The 9044-nt window shown below is 37.7% G+C and overlaps 1 long non-coding RNA gene across 2 annotated transcripts; it reads right to left on the minus strand.

Annotated features, from left to right (window-relative positions):
* Positions 1–6805: 6805 nt before the first annotated feature.
* On the minus strand, positions 6806–7849 carry LOC149178976 (uncharacterized). 2 transcript variants are annotated; one of them, XR_016258887.1, is made up of 4 exons: positions 7581–7849; positions 7397–7468; positions 7167–7303; positions 6806–7081 (listed from the first exon to the last, which is right to left on the minus strand). It is a non-coding gene; the product is annotated as an uncharacterized LOC149178976 (long non-coding RNA). The 2 variants fall into 2 exon arrangements; XR_016258886.1 differs by having other exon boundaries at positions 7555–7849.
* Between the last annotated feature and the right edge of the window lie 1195 nt (positions 7850–9044).

Below are 9044 nucleotides of genomic sequence, written 5' to 3' on the forward strand. Positions count from 1 at the left end.
AAGATGGAGTTACACGAAGAGTTTAGGAAGATAAAACCCCCTACTTTTGATGGTGAAAGGGAGGAGGATGTGGAGGCATGGTTACTAAACATGATTAAATATTTCCAGGTGTATGAGTATGAGAGAAATCTAAAGGCACACCTGGCTATTTATCAACTACAGGGCAAAGCTACCCTTTGGTGAGAAGAGGTAAAAAGTGTGCAACTTCTTGAAGAAAAGACAGTTTCATGGTTTTAATCCCATAAATAGTTCAAGTCGCGGTATCTCAGTGAGCGCTATTATGATGATCAATCCAAGGAATTTCACGAATTAAGGTTGGGACAACTCACCATGGACAAGTTTGTGGCTAAATTCACAAACTTATTACGGTATGTACTGTACCTCAAGGAGGAGAAGGGCAAGGTCAGTGGTTCTTAAATTGTTTGGCAGTCTCATATAAGGAGAGAATTGAGTTTGATAACCCAAAATCTATGGACGAAGTGGTGAGAAAGGCTAAATTATGTTATCAGCAATTTAAAAATAGAAGTGAAGGCAGTGAAGTGTGGAAAGGTAAGGAGAGCACCAAAGTGGGAGGGGGCGTAAAAATATAGAAACCTTACTATCTTAAGAACTTTGGTAAGGATCATCATAGGAAGAAGGTTAGAAAGGGAAGTGCATGGATACCTGCTCAGTCGTATATAGGTTCAAAAAATATAGAATTTAACAGTAATAAAAACAACAGTATAAAGGAAAGGGAACCGTTGAAATGCTGGGGCTGCGACGAGCCACATTTTCTGAGGATTTCTCGCATAATCCTAGGTTTGTTCACAACATTCAGGTCATTCAAGAGGCAACCACTGTGAATGACATTGCCTAGAATATTCCTAGAATTAGCACAACATTAGAGGACAAATAACCCCAGCATCTATCGACTATGATTGAAACGGAAGGTATGATAATAAAGCAAACTGTGTTTGTTTTAATTGATCTAGGGGCTAGTCTAAGTTATATCCACCCTCAAATTGTGGAAAAATGTAATCTGAAATCGGAAAAATAAAAACAATGTGTGGTTGGTCTAGTTGGAAACTGGTACTAAAAGAAAAGTAACGAGTAGGATAAAACATTGCTCCTTTAATTTATATGGTTATCCTACAAAAATCGATTTAAAAATTCTTCTTTAGGATCTTATGACCTATTGATAGACATGGACTGGTTGGAAAGGCGAGTAGTTGTTATAAATTGTTTGGAGAAAACAATTAGTTTTGTGGATTAGAATGGACACACCAGGATAATTAAGGGGAAGCCAAAACTAGTATCAGTTCAACAAATTTCTATGTTACCGCTAAAAAGAAGTGTAAGAAAGGGATGTTAGTTGTATATGGTATAGGTGGAAATCAATGATCAAATAGCAGAAAAAAGAAAATTAAATAACTTGCCCATTATTAAGGATTTTCAAGATGTATTTCTAGTAGAAATTATGGGGTTACCCCCATAGAGATACATAGATTTTACCATTGACCTGGTACCAGGCACCATTCCAGTGTCTAGAGCCCCCTACCAAATGAGTACCCTTGAGCTACTAGAACTAAAAATGCAATTACAAGATCTCTTGAACAAAGGATATATCAAACACAGTGTCTCGCCATGGAGGGAACCAATCCTATTTGTCAAGAAAAAGGACAATACTTTTAGAATGTGCATTGATTACCGCCAGTTGAATAAACTAACAGTTAAAAATAGATATGCACTACCTCGAATTAATGATTTGTTTGATCAGGTGAGGGAGGCAGCAATTTTCTCAAAAAATGATCTAAGAACTAGTTACCTTCAGATGTGTATAAGGAATGAAAACATCCAGAAAACAACCTTCATAACCAGGTATGATCATTATGAGTTTGTGGTGTTATCTTTTGGACTCACAAATGCACTGACACCCTTCATGTGCTTGATGAACAGTATATTGCACCCTTACCTCGATAAATTTTTATTGGTGTTCATTGATGATATTATAATATACTCAAAGAATGAGGAAGAGCACAAAGAGCATTTGAAGATGGTGTTACAAACATTAAGGGAGCATCAACTATATACAAAACTCAGCAAATGTAAGTTCTTTAAAGACAAAATACAGTGTCTGGGACATGTTATTTCCAAGGAAGTATTGTCAACGGATCCTGAAAAAATTGAAGCTATCATGAATTAGCCCATACTAAAGGACGTGGCTACAGTTCACTCTTTTATGGGAATTGCTAGTTATTGTTAGATATTCATAGAAGCCTTCTCGAAACTAACTTATCTTATCACCTCCTTGCAGAAAAAGGGGGTGAAATTTGAGTGGACATTGAAATGTTCAGAAAGCTTTGATAAGATGAAACAAATGTTAACCACAACACCCATATTAAAAATTGTGGATCCAAACAAGGAATTCACTATTTGCAGAGATGCTTGTTTGGAAGTCCTTGGAGGAGAATTGATGTAGGATAATGCTATAACAGCTTACGAGTCCCGGAAGTTGAAAGTGCATGAACAAAATTATGGAGTGTATGATCTAGAACTAGCAGTAGTAATACATGCGCTTAAAATGTGGAGACACTATCTACTTGGAAATAAATTTGTACTAGTGACTGATCACATCAGTGTGAAGTACTTTTTCAGCGAACCAAATTCAAACGCTAGGCAAGTGAGATGGTTGGCATTCCTCAGTGATTTCGACTTCGCGATTCGGCACATCAAAGGGAATGAAAATAAATTAGCAAATGCTCTAAGCCGACATTCTCATGTGGTGTTAGGAATCTCTGTTAGTAATGTAAGTACAAATTTCTTGGATCAAGTGAAGAAGTCAATACAAAAAGATACTCAATATTTAGAAATTCAGAAAAATTTACAGCAAACAGAGTATTCAGTGTATGCTGAAAATTCTGAGAAATTGCTCACTTACCAAAATCTGTTGTATATACCTAATATAAGCACATTGAAACAAACAAGACTAAATGAGTATCACAAAGACCTTATGCAGGCCATCCTAGCTACAATAAAATGATCACTACGTTAAAGAAAAAAAAAATTGGTTGGGCATGAAGAGGGATGTAGCTGAGTATCTTACCAGGTGCATAAAATGCCAACAGATGAAGGTGGAACATCAATATCCACCCAGATTGTGGAACCTTGTATCTATACCCGAATGGAAGTGGGAAACAATTTCCATGGACTTCATCACTGAATTACAGAGGACAAAACTTTCGCATGATTCCATCATGGTAGTGGTAGATGTGCTGACTAAAGAAGCCCAGTTTATACCAGTACAGTATGCATTTGGGACTGTTGAGATAGCTAATATTTTCGTGCGGGACATTTTTCGCCTACATGGAATACCCAAGGTTATAATGTCAGACAAAGATGCAAAGTGTACCTCCAAATTTTGGAAGGCCTTATTTGGAGGCATGGGAATACAATTTAACTTTAGTACAACATATCACCTGCAAACCAATGGGAAAACAGAAAGGATAAATAAGATTTTGGATGATATGCTACCAATGTATGTGATGAACTAGCCTACCAAGTGGGAAGAATTTCTGCATTTAGCAGAATTTGCGTATAATAACAGTTATCAGGCCTCCATCAAAATGAGCCCCTTCGAGGCTTTATATGGCAGGAAATGCAATACACCCTTGAGCTAGAATCAACCAGAGGATAAACTGATATTGGGGCCAGATGCCTTGCTAAAAATGGAACAGATGGTGCAGAAAATCAAGCAGCACAAGATCGGCGGAAAAGTTATGGCACGGAAAATCAGGCAGCACAAGATCGGCAAAAATGTTATGCGAACAGAAAGAGTGCATAAAGAATTCAATATTGGAGACTATGTATACTTGCGAGTTAAGCCCAAAAAGAGTACTTTAAGCACAGGAACATGTGTAAAGTTGGCACCACGATTTTTGTGGGCCTTTTGAAATCTTGGATAGAGTAGGCTTCGTAGCTTATCAGCTAGCTTTACCTAACCATATTAGAGTCCACAATGTATTTCATGTGTCTTTATTAAAAAAATATGTTCATGATACCTCTCATGTAATTGATTGGAATCTAGCTTTACCTAACCATATTAGAGTCCACAATGTATTTCATGTCTTTATTAAAAAAATATGCTCATAATACTTCTCATGTAATTGATTGGAATCTGATACAGATGGAACCCGAAGGAGACTTCCTGCCCAATCCACTTCGTATCTTAGATCAGAGGAAAACCGTGCTCTAGAATCCATTCGTCGGTCAGGTTAAAGTGCAATGGAGGCACTTTACTCCTGAGGAGGTGACATGGGAACAAGAAGCTAATATGAAAGAATATTATCCAAAATTATTCCTGTAAAGGCCAAAGAAGAAAAAACACAGAGGACGGTGTTATTTTCGAGAGGGGGAATATGTAATACCCCTCCGCTGTTTTGAAAACATTGTGATTTGTACTAGCTATTGTTAGTATGTTGGATAATGAACCATGATGAAATAATTACGAAGGAGAAGTTGATGTAATTTAAATAAATAAAATTGATCAATAAAGCTAAAAATTGTGTGGAAAAGAACATTAGAGTAAAAAGATGCTTGTCAAATCTAAATACCAATGAGTTGAATAAGATTTATTCCCTTAATAAAACACTTCGTTCAAAATAAATACTAGTAAAAATGTTGCGGGAGAGAAAAGAAAGCTTTATGGTAAAAACAAAAGAAAAACCTAGGTTGAAGGAGAGCAGCTCCTTGAAAGGCAGAACGCTGCCAAGAAAAATTTGCTGGAAAATAAGCTTAAAAACACATTATGGGAATGAGAGGAGGCTGATTATTCCTAGCAAACACATTATGGAAATGAGAGGAGGTTGATTATTCCTCGCAAGACATCTTAGCTTAGTGGAGGATCAGAGGTTGATCTAAGGTTGGGTGGATCAGTCTTGTTACATACATGATTTCCAAACTAAGAATTTGGGTTAGAGATTATGATTTTGCTGACAATTGTGTTATGAATTATATTAATTGAATTACTTTAGATAGATCAAAATTGTTATTTGTTGTAAAAAAAGTTATATTTATCGTTGCTTGTTGTATTGTGAATATGAGTTACTTAAATTTACTAAAATGTTAGAATCGGTTAGTTAGCTGCTTTAATAGAATGCATGCTTGATTGATGTTCGAAATGTAATGATTTGGTTATAATAAGTACTTGGATGATTAAAATTTATTGTTAATTCTTGCACTTGGATGTTCTATATGATGGTATTCGTTGTTTCCAGAAGATGAACTTTTGCTACGAGAATATTTGTATAACTGTGATATTTGGCATTTAATCCTTGCTATGAGAATACTTTGGTTAGGAAAATGTAAAGCTTTTCCTGAAGTAGTGCTATAGGGAGTGATCATGACAATGATTCACCTACCATAGGACCCTAGGGGTGATGCTAGACTCGATTTGACATGTCGAGAAGCAGTAAGCTATCAATAAGACCGAGGGTGCGGAAAAGGATTGATTGAGATGATAAGCTACTTTAATAAATATTCTTCCACTAACGTCAAAAGAAATCTCATCTAGATGGTAATCTAAATGTTATCATAAGAAAAAATTGAGATTTTGTTATGGTCTCGTAAATAGAGATGTATAGGTTTCAGGTTGTAGTATGATTTTTACGAAAAATTCTATCATAAGCTTGAAATATTAATTTCAAAACACTTTAAGTTGGTGATCACTTTTATTTGTTGGGTAGCTCCCATCCTCGGGGACCTAATCTCAACCCAAGTTGGTTATCACTTTACCTCAACCCAAGTTGGTTATCACTTTTATTTGTTGGGTATCTCCCATCCTCGGGGACCTAACCTCAACCCAAATCTACTGACTGTAGATTAAATTGGCTAAATTCATTCAGGGATGTAGACCAATATGTGAAACATACTCTCTATAGGTTGCAGAACTTATAGTGGAGAAATTACAAGCAATGACCATAAAATTCCCTAGCCTAGTATAATGATGAATGTACCAAAAACAAAGAAATGCCATTGAATAGAGGGTATTAGAGAAGAAGTGCATAATTATACACGTAACGAAAGCTTGACTCCAGGAAGAGTCGCTACAGGAAGGTTATGCAACCATATTCCCACTATTAGAAATACTCTCTCTTTTAACTAGATATTAAACAGAATCAAAGACAGAGTAATAGTTGATTTAGGTAGAGTGCGTAGGGAGCGCTTATGACAAACATTTAGCATATTACAGAAGGCGTATAGTTAAGAGAATTAACTACACTGAGAGTAAACTTGCTTGCATACCCATAAATGAAATTAATAAAAGAGAATTAGAAGTGCAGACTATGTTGTTCAAATCCCATCTTTCCAAATAACCAAATACGAAAATTCACTTCAGAAAACCAATCTGAACCTAATTATATGCTCTAATTTGACAAGAGATATGCAGAAGCGAATGTCTAGTTAAGACAAACAAATTCGAAAGTAAAGATATATTCTTTCTATCACTCAACAAGATCAATAAGATCACATACCTGTGTGGTTAACCCATACAAGAATAAAGTATATTATATCTTTAACTCGCCCATATAGTAGTATCCAATATTCAATTCATAGCGTATACAGGAAAATAAAATGCATCCATATTTCTAGTAAGTTGGACAACAGTTCGCAGAGGAAATATCACCAAATCACAAGTGCAACATAACAGGTATACCCACATGAATTCATAATTACACATTGTACGCATAAGAACACTTAAACATTACACAAAATATCTCCATTAGGGAGACTGTTCCAGTGAAAATTTATATAAATTGTAATAGTCAAAACATTACAGAAGGAAAAGAGGAAATGTGAACATGGAACCGAGATTCCAGAATTGGTAGGATCTTAAGCGCGGTACATGCAATGAAATGTACCGAGAGCGCTAGTCTCTTTAATCTTAAATTACAAAACATCACTAACAGTGGCAACCAAAATTAACAACCGACAACTTACAGAAAGGAAAATGATAAAAGGAGTCTAAGAATCGCTGGAGGTTTCCCAATCTAACCATCGAGGAAATGGCAGTCGTGGAAGGAGAGGAATGTGCAAAAGAACTAATCTGAAAAAACAATGTGCCAGAGTTAGTATTCATCGTGCTATGAGAACCCCAAGTGCGCGGCTAGATAGGAACGACATGGAGTTACCTGTAACAATAGCCATAAGAGGCATTAGAAGTAGGAAATAAAAGGCAACCACAATCAAATCATCATGAAAGGATCCCGAAAAGGGGTAACACTTGTGAAGGAGTGGCAGATCTGAAAACTCATCTGGTCCATTGAACCTGCACAAAAGAACCCAACACGAAAATGTGACCATATTAATAAGTACACGAACCCATAAAAGAAATGAACCAAAACTGTAGGGAGAAACTTACCTTCGACCATGCGGGTTAGAATGTTGGTCATGAGAGCTCCGAGCTAGCATTTGGAAAAACCTCCAGTCAAGCCTTGAGGATGAAAAATGGAAAAAAGGTCAGAACCTTGTAGAACCATAGGGACAAACTACTAACTAGAAGACAAAATCTATAAATACCGGGTGAATGGGGACGACATGAGCACCTCCCTTGTCTTTAACTGAAATCATCGCACTGGTAATGTATAGCGGACATTTAAATTAAGGGCAAGCAAAATCATCCACCTCGAGGCAGGGCAAGGCCTGGCGCAAACAAAAACCTCGCTAATGCAAGCCAGGATACCCTGCTGCAATCATAACCATTCTGCAACAGGAGGGCGACAATAGAAACACACGGTGTGTTGCAGAAGCCACAACGTAGGGTTGCAGAGACCTCATCTTCATTGACAGAGGGATAGTCCAAATGAATGACAGATGAGCAGAGGAAAGGTTTATGGTTGAAAGAAGTGTCATACACCGTAGATGAGGTAGAGAAAAATTACCACCGTTGAAGTCCCATCGCCTCGACTTCAGTGAGAGCCATCCACTCACATGGCCATGACACGCGTAGCAATCAGGTTGGAGGCGAGTGATGATGGTGGACATTTGTGTGTTCTGTGAGAAGTTTACCAGGTGGGTATGGGGGGCCTAATGGCAATAAGGCAACTTGTGGGCACACGTGATGTTATAAAATTAAATGTTGGCTACAACCATAACTTTAGACTAAGGATTATACATAGCTTAGAACTGCAAATTAGAGCTAGGAGCACACAATGAACCCCGATAGGATAAGCATAATGAACTAATATATTTAGGAAATGATAAATCAACCATGGGTGTCACACCCCCAAGCCAGCGGTAGTCTTCCAACCGCTCTTAGCGAGGTGCGGCACCACCGAACACTTTCTTTTCAACAATACTTATGCTCATGGACTACGCCTAATTCACTTCCTCTTACTTAGTTTGTGTTTCTCAACCAAGTATTATTAAGTTTAGCCTTTATACCAATGAACACCCATACTCATTCATTATCAACAACAATTATAACAAGAACACAATTGCATAGTATAAAGGGAGGGGCAACTCCCTGAATAATGAGTATGCCCGAAATATATGTATTAACCAATCTTTCAGCAATACAAGCTTTTACAAGTATTCTTGGCAAAATCCAAGCCTATACTTAGCCAATTTACAATCATGGCAAAACTGCCTTTACACACCTTTGTGCACACCTTGCACGGTGGGCGGGTGCTCACCTGAGCTACCAAGACACCCCCGTCAAGTCTCAACACAAACCGGTACTTCAATCAACCCACGGCACACCTTGCCCAAACCTTCGACTTTCACCAAGTGCGAGTTACAACCGTGCACAAGTCCAACTCAAGTGCATGAGCTATGCGCTTATACAAGTCCCTTATGCGCACTTCTCAAACTTGCACCCCTATGCGAAGTCCTTGTTCGAATGAGTGATCGAGTTGATGATGTTTGATGCTCCAACCGTGCACCAATATATACACATGGTAATGGGGTGGTGGCTCACTCGGCCGACCCCCAAAATACAGTTTACGCACCCTCCAAAACGTGCTCGAACATGTCGGCCTGCCTTTCAACACAAGTCGGCCTCCATCTCA

The sequence above is a fragment of the Pinus tabuliformis genome, chromosome 4_1, assembly GCF_031772625.1.
Source record: "Pinus tabuliformis cultivar Carrire ecotype Pingquan chromosome 4_1, CPIR1, whole genome shotgun sequence".
Lineage (NCBI taxonomy): Eukaryota > Viridiplantae > Streptophyta > Pinopsida > Pinales > Pinaceae > Pinus > Pinus tabuliformis.